General features: G+C 40.6%; 1 protein-coding gene across 1 annotated transcript in view; it reads left to right on the forward strand.

Annotated features, from left to right (window-relative positions):
- Window positions 1-973: 973 nt before the first annotated feature.
- The window catches only part of LOC120425208 (protein madd-4), a 475,137-nt gene continuing 453,391 nt past the window's right edge, over window positions 974-22,719 (forward strand). The window contains exon 1 of the mRNA XM_052707974.1: window positions 974-2,176. The gene's annotated coding sequence lies outside the window, so the exon portion shown is untranslated. The remainder of the gene's footprint in view (window positions 2,177-22,719) is intronic.

Here is a 22,719-nt window from a genome sequence, read left to right on the forward strand (position 1 = left end):
CGGAATTTTGAGTACGCCATCAAATCGGGCGTCTAATTTTACACAAAAGTCCCCTTGACACCAAATTTCTATCTCTTCACGGTTGCGAGCTACAAATCACTGAAAAACGTGTCTTAGTAAAAAACCAGAAAAATGAAAGGGGTCGTACCGCCACGAAATATCGAAAAATGGACCTCGGATTCGCGATCAGGAACCAAAATAACCCCTTAGAGCAAAGTTTCACGCAAATCGAAGAGGGGTCGGGGCAACTGCTGTATGAGTTGACGGAGAATGACCCAAATGATAATTGTAGTCGCTTAGAACTGAAAGTTTGATATTTTTACAATACTGGGTGCTTTGCCAGTTTTAAGATTAAAAATTAATTTCAAAATGATTCCAGCTGATAGCTCTAAAAATTCATTAAAATTTTGATGTTTTGTTTGAATATGTTTTTAGCCCCTCAAATTTTTGGGGTGATTTTGAGGGCCGGTGGCGACAAAAACTAGACAAATATATGCAACAGCCTAATACAAAATTTAAAATCCCTAAAAATGTTGCGAAAAAATTATGAATTACGATTACGTTTAATCCATCAGAAGTATTCAATTCCGTTTATGTCAGTGTTCGTAGAAATTGTTCTATGAACCTAAAATTCCAAGAACCTCACCACTACAAAAATTCCAAATTCCCCCGTACTAACGCGCTTCCCAAGAACCACGTGGAAACTGCCAGCATGCATGCTCTTATGCTGTAACATGCTCTCACACTCTCTCCTTTTTCCCATCTCATCCTCATCCACGTTCTCTCTCCCCCCACATAGCATAACACGCGCTGCATCGCTATGCTTCCAGAACATCACCGTCGTCGCCGGACGAGCTTTTGAGCACACCCGCTTCGTGTCGTATCGTCGGGGAGCCCAAACGGCCGAAGTTGGGCCAGGTCGGTCCCGGTCGTGCCCCTCGTCGGTCCGGTCGACGGCTTCATTCGCGTGCGGGACTCGGTGCTGGCGGTATCTCTCGGAGTAGTACGTACGTTACGGTGTCACGTCGGTCGTACGGGAACGTCAGTGTGTGCGGGGATTCTCCGGTTCTTTTTTTTTTCTTTGGTGAGGAAGGTCCACCGTAGGACTACCTTCAAGGGTTTGGAGATTTTAGAGCGGGGGCAAGTGTGGTTCGTTCTAATTCAATCTAATCATCTCTTCATCGTTTCCGGATTGTTCCGGGCCGAAGAACTGAACGCCAGGAGTTCACCGGTGGTGGTGGTACAGTGGGAGAAAAACGTGAACGTGGTGACTCACCGCAGCTTGGGTGGTTCGAGGAAGAAGTTGGTGATTCTGAATTAAATATTAATCGGTAGATGGTCCCGACAAGGATCCTGAAGCTCCTGACCCAGAGTGGATAGATATCAAACGGATAGGTTGGTGTGCTTTCTGCTTCCGTAACGGATAGTCTCCAGAGGTCATAAAGTTGTGAACCTTAATTCGTTTTCGCCGGACCGTGGACGGAGCGCAATAAACCTTACGGGATTTCGGACCGTTTCTGGACGAGGATCCTCACTGCGAAGATCCGTGGTGGGGGAGGTCGCGGTGTTGACCGACAGTTGCAAAGTTTAATGGAGTGCTAATCGATGATATTATTCAACCACGACATCGACTGCTGCAGCGCTGCTACTACAGCTAATATTTGGTGAAATATATTGTGCATGAAATTGGATAATTACTTGGCCACATGAGATAATCCGTTCCGTTCCGTTGGTGAAGTCCGAGTGTTCAAGTGCTACTGCAGATACTGCAAATTAGTGTGTGATTAGTGCTTGATGACAACAACAGTTCTCGCAAGTCTGCAGTTCCAGAATTAGCAAACCTGAGGAAGAATATTTACTTGGTGATTTCGGGAAAAAGTCGTCAAAATTATCCAATCGGAAAATCTACACAGTGTCTAAACCCCGAGGGAAAATTAGTGCGGTTCCAGATAAGAAAAAGTGTGGTGTGCGTGTGTGTCTGTGTTTCTTTCCACAAAAGCAAGGATTATCTCGCCGTTTTCTGGTTGTCTGGTTGTAAGCTGAAGTTGGAGGACTAAGCTCGAGAAAGGAAGCAGAACTTCGTGGCGGAAAGGGGAACGAAGCGGACTATTAATTCGTCTGACCGTCCGTTCGACTTGGATTACAACACGGAGGCGCAGGCCGTTATCATGTTTCTGTAAGTAGGATCGTGCGAAGAAAAAGGGGAGAGGGAGTTGGGATTGGGGTTCGCTTTCGGGGAAGGCTGTAAGGATGAGAGATTTTTGTAATGTAAATCGGAAACGGGTGTCAACATTGATTACGTTGGAGGGTTAGGGGCGTTAGATAACTTTGTTACGGTTTTAAATTCCAGAGATTGGATCAAAGCTTGAAGGCGTATATGTTTATTTTTTAACTGCTTGAGTTTCACAAGCCAACAAAAATTAAATAAAGCTTGAAATGTTTGAATTCACGAGGAAGCACATTCTACAAGATTCTTAAAATCAGGTGCAATTTGAGTTTTTCATCTTTTTATGGAAAAATAATTTATCTCCAAAAATTGCACGAATGCATGTTCCCACATGAATTTAAAATTAACTTTTTTTGTGTCCTATGCATGGGACTTAGGGACTAGTTTAGGTCATTTTTTTGCTATTTTAATTCACAGGATTAACGAAAACCCAGCCTTGTTCTTTAGCTATTTCACCAGCCAAAGTTGTTTTTTTTTCTAAGGAAAAATTCTGCATATCAAACCTATTTCATCGAATGCAGCAAAACATTGTGAGCTATAATATGTCTGTTCCATAATTGTTACTGCATCTTTCAAGGTTTGAAAAAAATTACGTTAGTACCATAAAAAATGATCAAAAAATTCGTAAAACTACACAGAAAAAAAATGATGGTAAAATTCATCAGGAAATGGTGACGGATTTTAAGCAAAAAAAAATGATTAATTTTACCCAAAAAAAGCAAAGCAATCCACTTTAACGACCCCCGGGTCTTTTGTGGGCTCTGTTGCAAGTTTCTGCTCATTTCTAGGCAACCGAAGGTTATGTGTGGTGAGTCACCCAAAACCTTTTTTACGCAAATCGACCGACGTTTTACTTCCCCATCCAAAAGAAGGCCAGCAGGATAAGGCGGGAATCGAACCCGCGCCCCATAGCATCTTAGGGATCGGCAGCCGAAGCCGCCAACCACCGCGCCACGAGGCCCTCTATTATTTTTTTCCCCAGAAAATGATAAATTTTCATCGAATGGTATCAGGTTCACATTTTTACACATTTTTTATGTAATATTACTCAAAAAGAGGGAATATTCAACCTACCAAATTTCCAACACTCCAAAATTCAACTTTTTTTTCTGTGTAGATTTTTTGATATTTGCGTATTAAGTAGTTTTACTTTTTTGAAGACATGCTCTTCTTGAGAGAATCAAAGTTTTTCAACATTTCGATGCCTTTGTGCTCTCTTTTACAAAGCTTGCTGGGATTCCTATCAAGTTAGCATAAGAGAGCACAGAGGCATCGATTTGTTGGAAAAAGGTTTTTGCCTTCCTGACGGAGGAAAGGCTATAAAATCACTCGAAAAATGAACTTTTTAATTAGACCTCCTAGACCTACCATCATTTGTACATATCGACTCAGAATCAACAGCTGAGCAAATGTCTGTGTGTTTGGCTGTATGTAGACATGTGTACCTAATCAATGTCACTGGAATATTTCGTCAATGGCTGAGCCGATTTTGACCGTATTGGCCTCATTCGATTCGTCGTAGGGTCCCATAAGTCCCTATTGAAATTTATTAGATTTAGCAAAGTACATCAAAAGTTATGCTTAAAAAACTGCTGGAATTTTCTATAAATGAGAGGAAGGCACCAACCACTTAAATGTGGTGGTGGTAACGTTTTGTTTTATTTATTTTAAATAAAACTAGTGATCAGAAAAATAAAAGTGTGACAGTAGTTTTAACGACTGTGTAAATGGTAAACAATAATGATAATATGGATTATGTCAGGACTGTAATCATTTTCATGTTTTAAGTAAGAACATCGTAGTAAAAATAAATGCATAAAAAACTAATAGTCTGGCATATTAATTGCTTATTGCAGAAAAAAGGACACCATTATTTGAATGGAACTGTTCGTGAGGTTACGAGCTTGTAAGCGGTGTCTGCTCACTGGGAATCCTGACCGGATGAGGATAGGTTCCGACTATGAACCTTCGCATTCCTCTCGTAGAATGTTACAAATACTCAACAGTAATAAATTCCTCAACAGTGGAGAAACACTGATCTGGTTTTAAGCTTCTCCAAGTATTGAACATTTTTCAGCACGGGTCCGATGATGTAGTGGTTAGCGTAGTAGCCTCTCACCCTAGTAAGGCCTGGGTTCAATCCCAGACGGACCCGGTGGCATTTTTCGAGACAAGATTTGCCTGATCTTTTTAGAGCATTTTTTGCAATTCTAGAAACTAACTTAGAATTGAAACATTTGTTTCCCCACTTGAATGTTATTTGCAGGCAAGATAAGTGTCAAACGCTTAAATAGTATCAAAATGAAATACTGTTTGAAACAAGTGCTGGAAAGTTAAACTTTTAACCACTCACATGGAAAGGTCGATAAAGATATTTCCATTTTATTGGTCCCTGTGGGTCTCGTGGCGTGCGCACTAACGCGGTGTTGTGCTCCGGCCGGTCCGTCGAATTTACTCGCGAATCCGTGGTTATCCGGTCCCCCGCGACGTGAAGTTCCCGTCAGCAGGTGTTGGAACCTGTAGTGAAGCGGTGCAAAACAAAATCCGCGTCCAGCGATCGCAAAATCGCCAATATTTCGCGCGAAAAAATTGGTCGATCTTGCGGTTTAGATCTGGCCAAACAAGTGAACAATAAAGTGCTCCCCGGCAACAAGAAGCTCGTCGTCGTCGTCGTCGTCTTCGGTCCTTCGCATCGCGGTAGCATTGTGTGATCGTACCGTCGTCGTCACGAACGGTCTGCGTGTAGTGTGGCTTGGAAGTGTGGAAGAAATTTCGAAGGCGCACAGTGGGCCGGAGTGAAATCGTAGTGCGACAAAATAAAATCGGCAAAAAGTTTTTTTATATTAAAAATTAAAAAGAAAATTATAGTGAAAGCAAGTGAGCGTTGCGTACGTGCACCAAACCCGCCCCCCCCCCCCCTCCGCCATCCGTTTTTGGGCGGCTGTACCCCAGGTTAGGGGCGGCCCAAAACAACGTGGGGTTTCGACTCCCTTTCTCCGTGAGCGGCTGTTCCCAGGTTAGGGGCGGCTCTGAAGAGGTGAGCGACCCCCCCCCCCCCTTCAACGGGCGTCTGTTCCCCAGGTTAGGGGCGGCCCGAAGAAACTGGTGTCTGGCTCCATAGTCGAGGTAAGCGTCTGTTCTCCATGTTAGGGGCGGCTTACAGCGGATAGAGTTCAGACCCCCCCCCCCCCTCGAGCGGCTGTTCCCCAGGTTAGGGGCGGCTCGAAACAGCGTCTGTTCCCCAGGTTAGGGGCGGCTGATTAAAAGTCCCAGTGCCAGGGTGGGACTCTAAACAGTCCTGATACGACGGTCCTCCGGCGAGACAGGGGGTTGGTGATGGCTACACGCACCCGCCGTAAAAACCAAGTGCAGAGAGCTCCAGATGCGAGCCGATCCAATCGCCGACCCGATTTTCGGGGATCCAGGGATTGGAAACTCGGGACGTGGAACTGCAGGTCTCTCAACTTCGATGGGAGCGACCGCATTCTTCATAACGAATTGCGGGTCCGCGGTCTCGAAGTCGTGGCGCTGCAGGAGGTGTGCTGGACGGGGAAGGACCACCGAGAGCTCGGTGGGTACACTATGTATTGGAGCGGCGGCGATACACACGAGCTGGGGACAGCTTTTATCGTGCTGGGCGAAATGGCGAAGCGCGTGATTGGGTGGTGGCCAGTCAACGACAGAATGTGCCGGTTGAGAATCAAGGGCCGATTCTTCAATCTGAGCATCATCAACGTGCACAGCCCGCACATGGGAAGCGACGCCGATGACAAGGACGCTTTCTACGAGCTTCTTGACCGCGAGTACAGGAAGTGTCCAAAACACGACGTCAAGATTGTCATCGGCGACTTGAACGCTCAAGTTGGCCAGGAGGAGGAGTTTAGACCGGTTATTGGGAGGTTCAGCGCTCACCAGCAGACGAACGAGAACGGCCTACGACTCATCGATTTCGCTACCTCCCGAAACATGGCCATACGTAGTACCTTCTTCCAGCACACCTCCCTATACAAGTACACCTGGAGATCACCAAACGACACGGAGACGCAAATCGACCATGTTCTCATCGATGGTCGGCACTTCTCGGACATAATCGACGTCAGAACCTACCGTGGCGCGGACATCGACTCGGACCACTACCTGGTGGTGGCAAAGCTGCGCCAACGCCTGTCCGAGGTCAACAAGATCCGGTACCGTCGCCCGCAGCGGTATAACCTGGAGCGACTCAAGGATCCTGAGGTCGCTACCCAGTACGCGCGGGACCTCGAAGCTGCGTTGCCTGACGAGGGTGAGCTCGCCGAAGCCCCTCTGGAGGCCTGCTGGAGCCACATGGAAGCAGCCATCAACGCAGCGGCATCGAGCGCCATCGGGTACGTGGACCGAGTTCGACGGAACGGCTGGTTCGACGAGGAATGTCAGGCGATTTGGGACGAGAAGAAAGCAGCGCGGGACAAGTGGCTGCTGCACAACACCCGTGGGAACAAGGAGTCGTACAAACAGTTGCGAAGACAGCAAACCCATCTCTTCCGGGATAAGAAGCGCCGCCTGGAAGAGTTGGAGTGCCAGGACATGGAACAGCTGTATCGCTCCAACGAAACGCGCAAGTTCTACAAGAAACTCAGTCAATCCCGGAAAGGCTTCATGCCGCGGGCCGAAATGTGCCGGGATAAGGACGGAGGCATCTTGACGGACGAGCGTGAGGTGATCGAAAGGTGGAAGCAGCATTTCGACGAGCACCTGAACAGCCCAGAGGCGGAGTACCAGGGCGACGGGGGAAACGACGTCAGCGGTATGGTGGACGGCGAGGACGAGCCAGCACCCACGATGAGGGAAGTTAAGGATGCCATCAAGAAGCTGAAGAACAACAAAGCAGCGGGTAAGGATGGTATCGGTGCTGAACTCATCAAGATGGGCCCGGACAAGCTGGCGGCCTGTCTACACCAGCTGATAGTCAAGGTCTGGGACACAGAACAGCTACCGGAGGAGTGGAAAGAGGGAGTAATATGCCCGATCTACAAGAAGGGGGACAAGTTGGAATGTGAGAACTATCGAGCCATCACTATTCTCAACGCGGCCTACAAAGTGCTGTCTCAGATCATCTTCTGTCGTCTGTCAGAGCGAGCAAAGGATTTCGTTGGGCCGTACCAAGCCGGTTTTGTGGAGGGGAAATCGACGACGGACCAAATCTTTTTGCTACGCCAAATCCTCCAAAAATGTCGCGAGTACCAGATCCCGACGCACCACCTGTTCATCGATTTCAAAGCCGCGTACGACTCGGTCGATCGCGAAGAGCTATGGAAGATCATGTACGAGAACGGCTTTCCCGGGAAGCTGATCAGACTGGTGAAATCAACGATGGACGGGGCACGGTGCAGCGTGAAGATTTCGGGGGCGATGTCCGACCCGATCGAATCGCGCAAGGGACTGCGACAAGGCGACGGTATCTCCGGCCTCTGTTTCAACATTGGGCTTGAAGGTGTGATGAGGCGGGCGGGCTTCAACATGCGGGGCACGATCATCAACCGGTCCAACCAGTTCATCTGCTATGCCGACGACATGGACATTGTCGGCAGAACGTTCGAGGATGTGGCCAGGCGGTACACCGAATTGAAGCGGGAAGCGGATAAGGTTGGATTGAAGGTGAATGTGGCGAAGACGAAGTATCTGCTGGCAGGAGGAACCGAGTCCCTTAGGGCTCGCATAGGACCGAGCGTGACGATCGACGGCGACGAGTTCGAGGTCGTGGAGGAGTTTGTGTACCTCGGTTCGTTGGTAACGTCGGACAACAACTGCAGCAGAGAAATTCGGAGGCGCATCATCACCGGTAGTCGTGCCTACTATGGACTCCACAAGACCCTACGGTCTGGTCATCTTTCCCGGCGTACAAAGTGCACCATGTACGAAACGCTGATAAGACCCGTCGTCCTCTACGGGCACGAGACGTGGACGATGCTCGAGGAGGACCTGCAAGCGCTTGAAGTTTTCGAACGGCGAGTGCTTAGGACGATCTTTGGCGGCGTACGGGAGAACAATGTGTGGCGGAGAAGGATGAACCACGAGCTGGCGCAACTCTACGGCAAACCAAGCATTCGGAAAGTCGCCAAGGCTGGCCGAATCCGGTGGGCCGGACACGTCGCAAGAATGCCGGACGCGCTGGATGCGCGCCAACCGAACCAGACTATCAATCCGGTGAAGTTGGTGTTCAATTCGGAGCCGGTTGGAACGCGGCGGAGGGGGGCGCAACGTGCACGGTGGTTGAACCAGGTGGAGGAAGATCTGGAAAGTGTGGGAGTTCCGCAGCGGAATTGGAGAGTAGCAGCCCAGGACCGAGTTAGATGGCAACGCATCTGGAGACAGCTCATGACCCGGAGGTTGTACGAGCAGTAAAAGTAAGTAAGGGTCTCGTGGCGCAGGGGTAGCGGCTTCGGCTGCCGATCCCGATGATGCTATGAGACGCGGGTTCGATTCCCGCCTTATCCACTGAGCTTCTATCGGATGGTGAAGTAAAACGTCGGTCCCGGTTTCTCCTGTCTCGTCAGAGGCGCTGGAGCAGAAATCCCACGTTAGAGGAAGGCCATGCCCCGGGGGGGCGTAATGCCAATAGTTTCGTTTTTTGTCCCTGGCCTCTGGCCAATGTCGGAAGCAAGAAAAAAAGTGGAGAAAAATGTAGTAAAATGCATTATTCCCACGTGTCGATGTTTTACAATCATTCGATTTAAAAAATCTATTTTTTGACGAAAATTGTGGTACTGTATACAATACTTTTGTGGTACTGTACATTGAATTTAACAGTGCGCTGACGTTACGCTTTGTATTGCTTCGATTAGGGGAAATTCTCGTATGTTTGGCTGGTCAAGCACTCGCCCCAAACTCCATCCAATTTGCTGATTTTCACTATTTAAACAACTAATTCTGCAAAACTTTTGATAGAAACTTGCTTGCTCACTTCTTATTGAGCTATTTATCACTCGATTTCAGTTGATAACCTTTTAATTAGCATTAATTGAATGTCAAAGTTCTGACCTGCCAATATTAGAGGCACGCTGGAATTAGATGCTATTCCCCTACTATAAAACGACGTAATATGGGTGAAAAGGATTTTTTAAAGAATGTTGTGATTTTTAAACCTATTTCACATTGGAAATACTTAAATTATATGAAACAAATCAACTCAAACGAGAAGATGCCCTTGAACGCCGTAGAACCTCTATGTCAACATTTCTACTCGAACCTAAACGTTCGAATAATTGAATGGCATCCAAATTAAAATCTAGGACTTTGGAGTAATTGCCATTAATTTTAAAATTGCGTTTATTTCTGTCGAAATTGGACTAATGCTGATATTTTTGTTAGAAAAAATATTCTGTTAACTCTTTTCTACATTCTGATTTGTTCGATAAAGTCTACAACGCTGAAGGGCAAGAAGCAAAATCTCTGTTTTGTAATAATTTACAAGTTAAGCAATTTGAAATGCTCAAATTTGTATTCCGGTAATACTTTTATCTGTTCATACATAAAAAGTTTCGTTAAGAAAATCATTTACTTTTGGAATAAAAAAAAAGTTGAAAACTGAAAACATAAGCTTAAAAACTATTAAGTGGTTTTCAAATATTGACATATTGACATCAATGAGTCTTTCAATTGATTTGAAAGTTGCTACGGACACCTTTTTAACCTGCCAATTTTTTTCTTAAAGTACTTGAAAAAGTACACCAAGGGACATTGTTGAGATTATTTTTTATCAGCATTGAAATATTTGAAATTGCATCTTCAATTCTCAAAAACAAATTTGACACTAGAGTTTGTTATATGTTATATTTATAATTATATTTAATAACACGTTTAAAAATTATTCCATCTTGGAACGATTCTTTCAAAAGACTGGAGTTTAAAAAAGAACCGAGGTTCTTTTTTTTGTGAGCCATGGTTCGTTCGCTCTTTTTGATGAACCGGCTCTTTGAGCGGCTCGCTCTTTTTCTGCCCACCTCTAGCCGCGACCATTTATGACTAATCAAAAGAACTTTACAAGCATTTTACATTTGTCCTAAAAATGTCAAGATAAAGCTTTTTCCAGTTTGTTTATTTAACATCGACAGTTTTATCTGGTTTTTTTTTAATAATAATCTTATTGTAAGTAATTTTTAAGACAGTGCCTTAGAGAATGAATCAAAAATTGTATTGGTAGTTCCTGTAGTTTTGAAGATGCTAAAATGTCTGTTACAAAAATCTGGGTGCAAAAGCTCTGGTTGATCTGGTCTGTTAAGGTCTGTTAACTTTTCTACTCGACCCTTTCCGATTTCAATGAAACTTTGTAGACATGTTATCCTACGCTTATATAAGAAATTTTTGTGAATATGGAGCCGGTTGCACACGATAATGGCATTTGAGAAGGGGTTGTTTTAACTTTTAGGAAAATTGAGGGCTTTCTGAAAAAAAAAAAAAACACGTCATTATTTTCTGCATATTTTTGTTTTGTTTTTTAATGCTTAAAAGTTAAAAGTGAAAGTGATTTTCCAACTTTCAAATTTTTTGTAGAAATAGCTGAAGATGTTACAAAAAGACTAACGAAAAATGTAAAATGGAGGATGTCTCAGGAAAAAATTAAAACCATTTGCTTAATCTGTTTTTTTTTTTAACTGGTCAAAACGTCAAAACTTTTAGCGATTCGGCCTTTTCAATCTTGAAAATATTTTTACCGGAAACTCGCCCATTTTATCTTAAAGTTTGCCTTTGGCAACTTTTCAATTGGATGTATAGTTTTACAGGTAAAAGCTTAATTATATTGCTCATAACTGAAAACATGATATTTTTTCCAGTGCAGTTAATCTAGATAGTAGCAATAGCAACCTGGATAGCAATTTTATAAAAAAAGAAGAAGGTACATAGAAAGTTTATCAAGGACCTTTTTTCGAATTTAGTGGTGCAAAGTTATCTCTAAACTTATATGTACAGTTCAGGACCATGTCAAAATTGATCAAAAAATATTCATAGTTTCAAGGGAAAACGACGAAACTGGTAAACCAACAAAATATCAAAACGTCAATGTATAGCAATGTAGAGGCTAAAAATTTCATCCTTCAAATGGGAAAAATATAAATTTAAAAAGATGGGCAAAATTACTCTAAAATGAAGTAGGGGCACTTAACCCTTTCTCAGCCTATTTCTATTATCGGCCTATCAGCATTTTGATCATGAATGACAGCTTTCATAAAGTGTTTTTGACTGTTCCAAAGAAATAAATAGCTCATATAGTAGTGAGCAAGCAACTCTCGATTGTTGATACATCTGAAAATATTGATTTAATAGCGGAAAACGGCAAAAGTGATGAGAATTAGTCGAACGGCTTAGAGTGATTAAAATGGGTATATTTCCCCTATGCATTAGGATGTAACAAAAATGATTTTTTGGCGGGCCGTACTGAGCCCAAATCCCAAATATGAGCTTGATTGGACGTAACAGGAGCTGGCGCTCCGCCCTTCAATTTTAAATAAGATTTAACCTGTAAAAAAATATTTTTTTCAAAAATGACAATTTTTGAGGCCGTTTGGCCACTAATGCGATTTCCAAAAACAACATTGCTCAAACCTTCAATGTTATATATACCAAAAGATTCGAAAGAATCTGACGTACACGCCAGCGATGTTTTTGGTAAACGCATTAGTGGCAAAAATGCCTCGATAATTGTCATTTTTTGGAAAAATCTTTTTTTACGGGTTAAATCCCACTTAAAATTGAAGTGCAGAGCGCCAGCTCCTGTTACGTCCAATCAAGGTCATATTTGGGCTCAATACGGCCGCCGGAACCAGCCCCTGAATGCCCGCCAAAAAGTCATTTTGTTACATCCTAGATGCCTTCAAGAATCAAAATTGACTCAAATCTAATTCTGGAAAAACCATTGATTGGCTGAAAAAGTGAAAAAATAACAATCACCTACACAAATTTCCAAAAATCACTGCGCAGGTTCAACTCGAGGGTTTAGGGTCCCCAGAACTACGTGTACTTTGAATTTTTCAAAAATATTTAGACAGGGTCGAAATGACAAACGGTATGCATCACTTTCACCCCCCCCCCCACACCCCGCACAACAATTACACCGGCTTTGAAGTGGTCGTGTCTCCGCTAAGTGCTCAATAATTCAAATGCAATGAATTTAAATGTGATTGCCCGCGTGATAGCTTCCGCTGCTGGGTGGAACATAATGAACTGATAGATGATTGCCGTCTACCGTATTCTTGCTCCAGCCCAACGCGAGCAGAGCAGAGACTATACTTGTAGTTTTCCCAAGCTTCGCGCCGGTTTCTCTTCCCACCAAGCAAACATCAGCACAAGCAGCTGGGAATTCAGGGAGGGGGTTTGGGTTTCCATCCCAAAGGATTCACACCACAAACCCCTCTCATCTCGGTTCACAATGAATAGGAGCAAGGTGGAAAAACTTACCCTTTGCCATGGTTAGGGTGCTGGTGGCAAGGCAACGGGGTGGCATGAACAATAAACTCATCGTTGTGCTATTTTCCTCACAACCTCCTCCTCACGTTTTCCCTCCCCGACCAGCTTGTTGTGTATAATGTACGTGAACCGAACATTTCGTGCACATGTACCGGGAGGCAACGACGAGAGAAAGCACAATTTGAACTTTGCAGAAAATTTCATAAATTTTCAATGAACGGGTTATTCGCTCTCGTGCTCATCATATCCACCACCACCGTAAGATTCGAGGTCGTTTATGGTGCGCGTCATGAGCACAGTAGATATAACTTTTCTTCATACTCGTACTCACACAAGTGTTGGGGAGGTTAGGGTCGTCTCCTCGGAGACGGAGATGATGCCTTTTTCTTGCCACTCCATTTTTTCACCCGGACATGGTTTTTGTGGGTCCACCCGGCGAGGAGGACTTCCCAGAGACGTGCCAGAGCTGCTCCGGACTGACTGAGATTAAACTCGAGCAATACGGTGAAATATTTGACTATTATTGTTTTGTGAAAGTGCGGTTATGATGTTTTGAGATCATAACGTACGAGCGGGCGTGATTAAATCTTGGAGCAGCGTGTATGTTCAGTGGAATGTTCTCTCTCCTTGGATCTGGTTAAACCTGTACCACGGGGTTGATGGAACGAAACGAGCTCTTATTGTTTTTGCTCGTCGGAAGGAGTTGCTGCTGCTGCGGACAGGTTGGTATATCGTGCCTGAAAATGCTTATCCCTCATTGTCAGGCAGGTATTAAGGTTCTCGACATAAACTGTGAAACTTAACAGCTTTGGCACAACCTCTGCCATGGCTGGAAAAGGAGCTCCGGTTTGGGGATTTTATAAAATAATTTCAAGTTGGCATGAAGATGCTCTGGAAGGATTCACTTGTATTGTTACTTTGTTAATAACTTTCATCTAAGAAGTGTACAGTGGCATTTAATAACACAAGTCGACAGGAAGTCTGAAGATTCGGGTTCCCGAAAATCCATACTTTTCGCTAAAATAAAAAAAATATATAACGGAATCAGGGCAGTATTAAATAAGCAATGTCTGGCTACATACAAGGACCATAGAGAGCTTTTTTTATAGACCTCAAACCTTATGCTTCCAAATGAATCATCATGATGAGCAAACCTTGTTATGATTTTAATGTAAGGATTCGTTCAAATCTTACGTATTGGTTATTTTTGTAGATTTTTTCAAAAACCACATGTTTTCAATCAACACTTACCAATTTAAGCTGTAAAGGGACCATCCACAAACCACGTGGACACTTTTTTGGGAATCTGTAACCCCCCCCCCCCCTTCGTGGACAATTGTCCATATATAAAAAATCTTTTTTGTATGGATCGTGGACAATCGCCATACCCCCCCCCCCCCCCTAAAGTGTCCACGTGGTTTATGGATGGTCCCAAAGTAAAACAATGTTGAGTTAGTAGCATGAAAACGTAAATTATGTACCTGAAAATATTTCTAAGCAGATTTCTTTCGAAATTTCATTAAAAATTGGGAGATGTGGTCGAATAGGGAGATACGTTTTTTTAAATAAATATTTTTGCACTTAATTTGCTGTAACGTCAGTGGGGGTGACTAAGGGTCAAAAAACAATGAACCTCTCGGAATTTCTTAATAAAAAAACAATTTAAATATCATCGATAATCTTTTATCGTAGAATTGTTCTTAGGTAGTTTACTAGCATTTTCCCAAAATATTGTGTAATTTGATGGAATCTACCTTAAATGGCAATAGTTTGAACATTGACCCAATCTCACCTCTTAGAGGGAGTGACATTGGATCAAATTAAACTAAAATAGCAAAAGGAGTAAATAGGAGACGGTGATTTTAGCAAATTGCAGACTGGATTTCGCCATGTGATGTGATGATTGTCTAAGCCCAAGTTGCCTAGGAATTGATAATTGGGAATAGAACCAACTCCACCTGAACCAGACTCTCACTACCATGACAGCCGTTTATTGCCGGCCGCTCCCATCTCCACCGCACATCAGGGACATGGATAGGGGATTTGAAAGACGGGAAGTGTTGATGCTCCACTTAAGATTTTTCGAGAGGTCATTTTTGGCCCAATCTGACCCCCCAGACCCAATGTCACCCCCACTGACGGTAGCCTAAAAGTTGTGATTAATACTTTTTTGAGTACCGTCAACTGGTGCCAGGTTTTAGAGCACTTAAAAGTTTGGAATTTAGAAATCGATGCACTGTTTTTTTATAATTTGTGTCTGTTCTATCCAAAACCAATCAAAAATATCCTAATATTGTGCAGTAACAAGGCTAAAACAGCTGTCCCAATGCGTTCAGTTGAAATAAGTTATGGAATTTGGGTACGATGTGGATTTGAACATCAGCTGGCGAGGAGGAATATTTTCAAAATTTCATTCGCTTAGTTCTTTAAAACAAAAATCTGCTATTCTGAAATTATTTGAATAAAATTTACAAATTAATTTCATTTTTTTTAAAGCTGTTGTGAAAAACAGCAAAAAATATTTAAACTGTAACGACATTGAAATAATTGTCTCTAAAGTATTTGTTAGTTACAAATTTACAATATGTAATTAAGAGCAATACAAATGTAACATCACATTACAATAAAAGATGTAATTTAGGATTACGTAATCCTAAATTACAATCAATTACAAGTTCTTGAAATAAAGAATTGCAAAAGATCTTTAATTGGTACATTAATGTTAAAAATGTATAATTCCACGAAAAAGAAAAAAAAATGCATGGAAAATTCAGTTTTTGTTGCTTCAAAGTAATTCTCGCATATGAGTTGAATAGAAATTTAATCTGTTGTCAAAATTATTGTCCAATAAGTCAATAAGAATTAAGTATTTATGGTAAAAATGTAATTGAGGAAAGAAGAATTTGCTAAATATTGAAAGACACATTTTCACAAAACGGTTTCATAAATATTCAGAACTTATAAAAAACCTGTGATTAACTTACTTTTTCAATCTAGGGCTTGCAATTGTTATAATTTAGGTTGAAATTTTTCATAATATTACCAAAAATTTTAAAAATTGCCGATGTAATATTTTTTGTATTTAGCAGTCCCATAAAAAAGTTTAAGAAAAAAATTGCTTTGATTTAACTCAAATTTCGACTTGGGTTCCCTGGCCAAATAATGAGACCCGTTTTTTTTTTGTTTGACCATTGTTAGGGTTGTCCATAAAATTGCAATTTATGTAAATTTTCATTAAAACCCCTTTTTTCAACAATTAACAACATCTTTCAATTTCAATTGATTTCTTGGGAGCAAATGAAAATTATATGTTTGATTTAAAGAAAAAAGTAGCAAGGAGTTTCAAAAATCTAGCATTTCAATAAAAAAGTCTTATTAAAACTACAAATGCCGTTTTGACGGTGTATGAATTTTTTTGTAACGTATTCCTCGGACAATTTTACATAACTTTTCATAAAATGGGCGAGGTTCATTTACAGGATTCCATGATATGATTTTTTGAAAATAAAATCCAAAAGTTGCGTATTTCAATTACGATACCCAAGTTTGAGGCAAACGTTCAAGTTTTCAGCGGCTTGATGAAGCTTTTCGCACTCTTCGGCAAAATTGTTTCCTGGAACACGATCTATAAGCTCGTAAGGTTATGCAAAATGCAAAAATCGTTAATGGGCTCAAAACTGGCAAAAACAAACTCACACCGATATTACGGGTTAAATCCCATTTAAATTTCAAAGTCAAAGCACCAGGTCCTGTCGCGACCAATCAAGCTCATATTAATTCATCACCTTGAGGATCATGCCCTGAAATGCCTGCAAAATTCGACCATTTTGTTACATCCTAATAGTTACATTCAAATTTAAATAAAAAAAAATCGCGTTAAAAACCTTTTCTTCAGAAATTCTAAACAGCGAAAAAGTTTTGAAACAGAGAAGAGGGTTATAAATCATTACAGCTATAGTTTTTTTCTACATTTTATCAATAATAAAAATCCATACCGACCTGCCTTTTTGTTGTCAATAATAGAAATAAACGAGAGCGACTTTGCTGATAATACCATCAAAGAGTTTATTTTTAACCTTGAGAAGTCATTTCACAGCTTTCTCACTCTCTTGCTTACGCAGCATAACAGTAAACATCAAATCAAACCACTGTTGAGCACAAACAATGCATTAGTCCTGGCCGCCAGCCGCCATCATCCTTCTTCCGCAAATATCTACACCCACCATCCAACTAACCATTCCGCAGATTCCTTCCCAGAGAGCGCAAAGAAAAAAGAGAGGTGCTTCCGCTTTCCATTATCGCCGTAATTAATTTTCACAAATGGCTATTAATGGCGCCCCCCCGATGCTATAGATAGATTTCCACCCAACCCAATCCACCCCGTACACAATCCTCTTTGGAATCAGAGAGGAAGACTGCGTCGTTAATGATCCGTCTGCGGACAACTGGTTCCGTTCCCAACCTTCCATTACCGGTTCTCTCTCTCGAAGGAGTAGGTGGATCGACCACGACCCACGCCACGTAGAAAAAAAAAACTGTTGAGCCGCTCGAAGTTCAACGCTGGACGGGGGAGAAAAAAAAGTTGGAATGGATATCCAAGTGCTGGAAATGGCCGTTCCAGGAAATATCAATTACCGATAATAAATTGGCCGGCACACACACACACACACACTCCAACATCCACAAAGAGCCACGTGGAGCAGCCGAGTAAAGTACCACTCGATTAAAAGTTTTCCCACCCTTCCCCTCCGAGTCCGAGCACTGTATCTAAATTCAATTTATACCTGGTTCGATAGCTTCATCTGGAATTTCAACTGCATCCAGTCACGGGACTCCAGACTCCGGAGCTGCTCCAGCGGGAAGAAAAGGACACTCCACTTGGTGTAGAACACAGGTCCTGCGGGGCAATAAGTTCTTACGTTGCTCAAGTGTGTGTGTGTTTTCTTGTGTGTCTCTTCTGCCGAGTGAGTGTGGTGCAAGATTTTCGTGGTACTAGCTTCTACTAGTTGAGTGGTAGAAGAACGGCGTTCTTTGGAGGATTTGTGGGTTTTCCTAGATGCAGACAATCCATGGAAAATCGAGTGGTTTAAAAAAAAGATCGTTTTAGTACCGGCATCAGGGTGACATTGGGTCAAGGGAAATCTAACAATCTCACTCCAGAACCAATATTACACCTGTTAACGGTAGGTAGGTTTAATCTTTTCAGTAACTTTCAATTTGAGCTGTTATTCAATTTAATTAACATTTGAATGTTTGGACGAAATTTAAACCGCAGGAATATGGAAATTTAAATGCCTTGGGAATTTTCTCCGAGTGTCTATGATATAGATAGATACGTCATTTCAATTGTTTTACAGTAAATCAGTAGACTCTGCGATCATGAAAATTTGTAACAGATTTCACGCTAACCTTTCTTTTTTTGAATGGTTGCAAATTATCGATTTGTCTTATTTCAGTTATTAACTAAAACACGTTATTTTCTACGTTATTCAGCGTGCTTCAATTTCTATATTTTAATTGACAATTCAGTTTCACAACTCGAGTAATAATCGAGAACGAAACTCAAAAAAAAACTTAAATAAAATGTCAAGGGTACCTTTTTTGTTAGTGTTTTTTGTGTTGTGTCAAAAAAGGATAACATCTAAGCATTTATGAAATTTTATTTCTTCAAGTCTAACGTATATTTAAAAAGTTCAAAAAGTTTTAGAAATTTTAATTTTGTTTTCTTGTATATATAAATATGTTTGTTCCAATTTGATTTGAAACGTTTTTTTCTTGCTTGATTTTAGTTCTTTATTTTAATTTTATTTGTTTTACTAAAAAAATAAAATTCTTTGAAAATATTTTATTTTTTTTAAATAAAATAATTAAACTTCAATAAAGAACTTAAATCAAGCAAGAATAAAACGTTTCAAATCAACTTGGAACAAAAATATTCAAAAGCAATTTCATTTGAAAAGAGCAAAAATTGAAACAAAATATCCGATCGGGCTCAACAAAGTTTTGAGCGCTCTTTGGCCTACATAATTTGAGCCGTATTTTTTTTTTGGGTGGTTCCAAAAATAGCATTTTTTGTCAATTTTCGCAAAATTAGGGGAAATAAACCCGCTTTAATCACTCTAAGCCGTTCGACCAATTCTCATCACTTTTGCTGTTTTCCGCTATTAAATCAACATTTTCAAATGTATCAACAATGGAGAGTTGCTTGCTCACTTTTGTTTGAGCTATTTATTACTTTGGAACGGTCAAAAACACTTTATGAAAGCTGTAATTCATGATCAAAGTGCTGATAGGCCGATAATAGAAATAGGCTGATGAAGGGTATAGTTCCCCTGCCTTAAAAAAAGCCATTTTAATCGATTTTAACTGCCTGGGCGCAAATTGAAGGTGATTAGTTAGCCTTTCAAGAAAAAATACTATGAATACCAAGAGACGAGTTGTTCCTTTTAATTCCGCTGTATATTTTAATACCTTGACAGTTACGTATTTTGTCTACTACTTGCACACTTCATCAGTGTTCTGTTCTCGATTGAAGATAAAATAGTATAGAGTCTCAAAAATCAAACCTAACATTTGAAAAGTCATATGAAACCGTGAAATGGCGTTTCAACCGTGCCTGGACCAAAGAGCTTACGTCTGAAAATATTTTTATCGGATTCCTAGCTTAGCTTAGCTAATAGCCTATCAGATTCCTTGGGAAATTTTAAAATACACATTAAAAATTGGAGGTGTTCATAAACAGGATTCCAAGATATGATTTTTTGAAAAAAAAAAAACTGAGTTTTTAGACGCATGACCAAAACGAGAAAATTTTACTTTTTTGCCTTCCTCACCTTAACAAGTTTCGATAATCGACCTTAATAATCACTCGAAAAATGAACTTCTTAATGTGAGCTCCCAGATCCACCTTCACGTGTACATATCGACTCAGAATCACAAAACTGAACAAATGTCTGTGTGTGTGTTTGGATGTGGATTTGTGCACCAAAATATTCTCACTCAATAATTTCAGCTCTGGCTGAACCGATATTGACCGTGTTGGTCTCATTCAATCCGTCTTGTGGCCCATAAGTCCCTATTGAAATTCATGAAGTTTGGTAAAGTACTTCAACAATTATGCTAAAAAACCATTTTGAAGAAAGTCTGGAAAATCGTAATAAGGGTGGAAAACCCGTTATGTTATACAATTTTAGAAATGTTTTTAAAAGACCTTTAAAACATTGAAGATCTGATGATTCCTTTGTGGACCACCAATCAGTGAGGTACTCCTCGATATAAGCTCCTAAAAAGTGCTAAAAAGTGCTAAAAAGTGCAAAAATGCCTCACGGCAAGAAAAAGAGGCGGTCCTCACCAGCAGGATTGGCAGATTTGAAGAAGCTAAAGAATGCCGAAACGCTACCTGCAAAGCCAGGCAGTTTGAGCAAGGACGCTCAAAATTCGTCTGGAATCCAGTTCGCTACCCTCCCTGCGGACTTGAGCGAGAAGGAAGGATTTGAACGACGGGAAAAGTTGCCACCCATTTTTGTGAAAACATCGTCATCGGATTCGGTGCGAAAGTGGCCGGGTTTATCAAATCTGGTGCTCAGAGCCGTACCTTGGGTCCACGGCGCCCTTGGCGAAGCATCAATTTGGCGCCCCTCCCAAATTTACAAAAAAAAAAAAATGAAATTGAGGTTAATTTTCAATGATTGCTTCAATGAGTTTTGATTTTATAATTGCAATTGGAGACCTTAATATGGTTAAATTCAGAAACACAGTTATTTATTAATTTTTATGTTTAATTTTTAAATAATATTAGACAGGTTGATTTGAAATTTCATTGTGGGAATTGCGTTGGCTGAATCTTTCTCAGATTTCATAACACGATAGTGAAAGCTAGGTTTTGTTTTTTATTAATTTATTTTTCAGATAAATGCACAGAATTGAACTATAAATGTTGCTTTAATTTGTTGGCAAATTTGATATTTTTTTCTAAGCCTGTATAAATCTGATCTAGTATTAAATTTATTGTATAAGCAAAGAACTTTACCGGATTCGTAAAATAATTAGTTGATTTGGCTTTGGATTTCATTTTGGTGCAATTAGAAAAAAGAAAAAAATCTTTCTTCAGAATAAAAAAAAAAATTAGTCGATGCCCGTGTCCTATTTTGTTTTATCTAGATAGGAATCCCAGCAAGCTTAGTACAAAAGAGCAAACCGGCATCGAAGTATAATTTTTCAACATGCAGCGGCAGAACCATATTTCGTCAAAATCAATTAAAGATCATTCAAAATCCAGCGCAATTCATGATGAAACTTATTTTAATATTTGGGCAAAAATATCAAGATAAGAAAAGTGATTCGCCCATATGAGGCTTAAGAATATTTATCATAATTTTATATTTATAATTATATTTTGCATTGATTTTTTTGATCGGTATATTTTTAATTCGTGATATTAAATTTTATGTTTCAGAAAATTATTTTTTAAGCAAAGATTAAATCAATGTTTTCAAACCTTGAAAAAAATTATTTTTTGTTTTTTACTTGAAAAAAAAAAAAGTTTGAATCGTTTCTCATTACCAAAGCTTTTTAGACGATTAAAAAAGTAAACAACACCGGTTAAGCTAAAACTCAAAAAGTGATGTTTAGATCATTTTGTGTGCTCTGAAAAATATGTTTTTTCTTGAAAAAATAATGTTGGTCTTATTAGTGAAAATTTAAAGCTGTTTTCCTATTTCAAAACACTAATATTTTGAAAAAAGCGTACGCAAATTTCAATGCATGAATTTGCATTTAAAAGCGGTGTATGCACTTCGGAAGGAATCGGTCAAGAAAAATTTCAAATGGGCAGCAGCGGCAGCGAAAGCAAGCCAGAAAGGGTGAATAAGAGCCCAAAAAAAAAACGCTCCCTTTCCTTTGTTCTGCTGTTCGTATGGCTGGGGGGGGGGGGGGGGGAATATTTGCAACAGCCTAAGAAGCTCGAAATATGACCATCATTTTTGGCTGATTGTGATTTACATCCAAATTAAATTAACATATAGTTGTAAATTTTTGATATTACTTAAATTTCTTTATACAATGTATTCATTTTGAGAAGCTGGCAGAAAGTTCAAGGAGTTCTAACCTTGAACTTTCTGCCACTTGAGCGCCCCTTCTTTGATAAAAAAAAAATATTTTTTTGCAATTCCACTGTGAAACTGTCAACTTTTCCTGCCCTTCTCGAGAAACGAAACGGCCTACTTTTCCCTGCCAAAAATAACAGAATGGAAAATTAATACCTTTCAATAACAGTGCTGAAAAGTTCTACTTTTCAGCACTGAAATAGGTGCTGAAAAGTTGAACTTTTCAGCACTGGTATCGAAAAGTAACATTTTTCAATATTGTTTTGCTTTGAACGATGAATTTACTAAACACATGAATGTTTGACATAAAATTCCATTAAATAAGCGTTTTTTTCGGAATTGCAAAAAATGTTGTAAGCAACTCGTTGCAAAACTTGATTTTTTCAGCACTCGTCGTATTTATCCAACTCGGTAAACCTCGTTGGATACATGTACAACTCGTGCTGAAAAAATCTTCTTTTTGCAACTTGTTGCATAAACTACTATTTCAAAAACACTTCGGTAGAAATATTCATATAATTGATTTTAACGCACCCAAATCATATTTTTTTTATATTTTAAACCAAATTATCTAGTTATTTATAGTTCTACTTTATAATTTGGCACCCATTCTGTTGCAAATACCTAATGAGAATGTTATAACTAACATGAAAATTTTGTACTATCATCGATTTCGGCGCCCCCCAAGGGCTGGCGCCCTTATCGGTTGCCAACTACGCCAACCCCTAGGTACGGCGCTGCTGGTGCTTTACGAGCTTCCATTCGCTTGTGTGCTGATGGACTCAAAGTTCTGCTACCTGGCAGAAAGGATTACAACTACGTTCGGGATTTCCTGAACAATACAAAGATTGAATACTAAGGCCATGACGATCCACGTAAACGCCCCATGAAACAGGTCCTCCGTGGCCTGTACGACATGGATGTGAGTGTGTTGAACGAAGAGCT

This window comes from Culex pipiens, chromosome 2 (assembly GCF_016801865.2).
Source record: "Culex pipiens pallens isolate TS chromosome 2, TS_CPP_V2, whole genome shotgun sequence".
Taxonomy (NCBI): domain Eukaryota; kingdom Metazoa; phylum Arthropoda; class Insecta; order Diptera; family Culicidae; genus Culex; species Culex pipiens.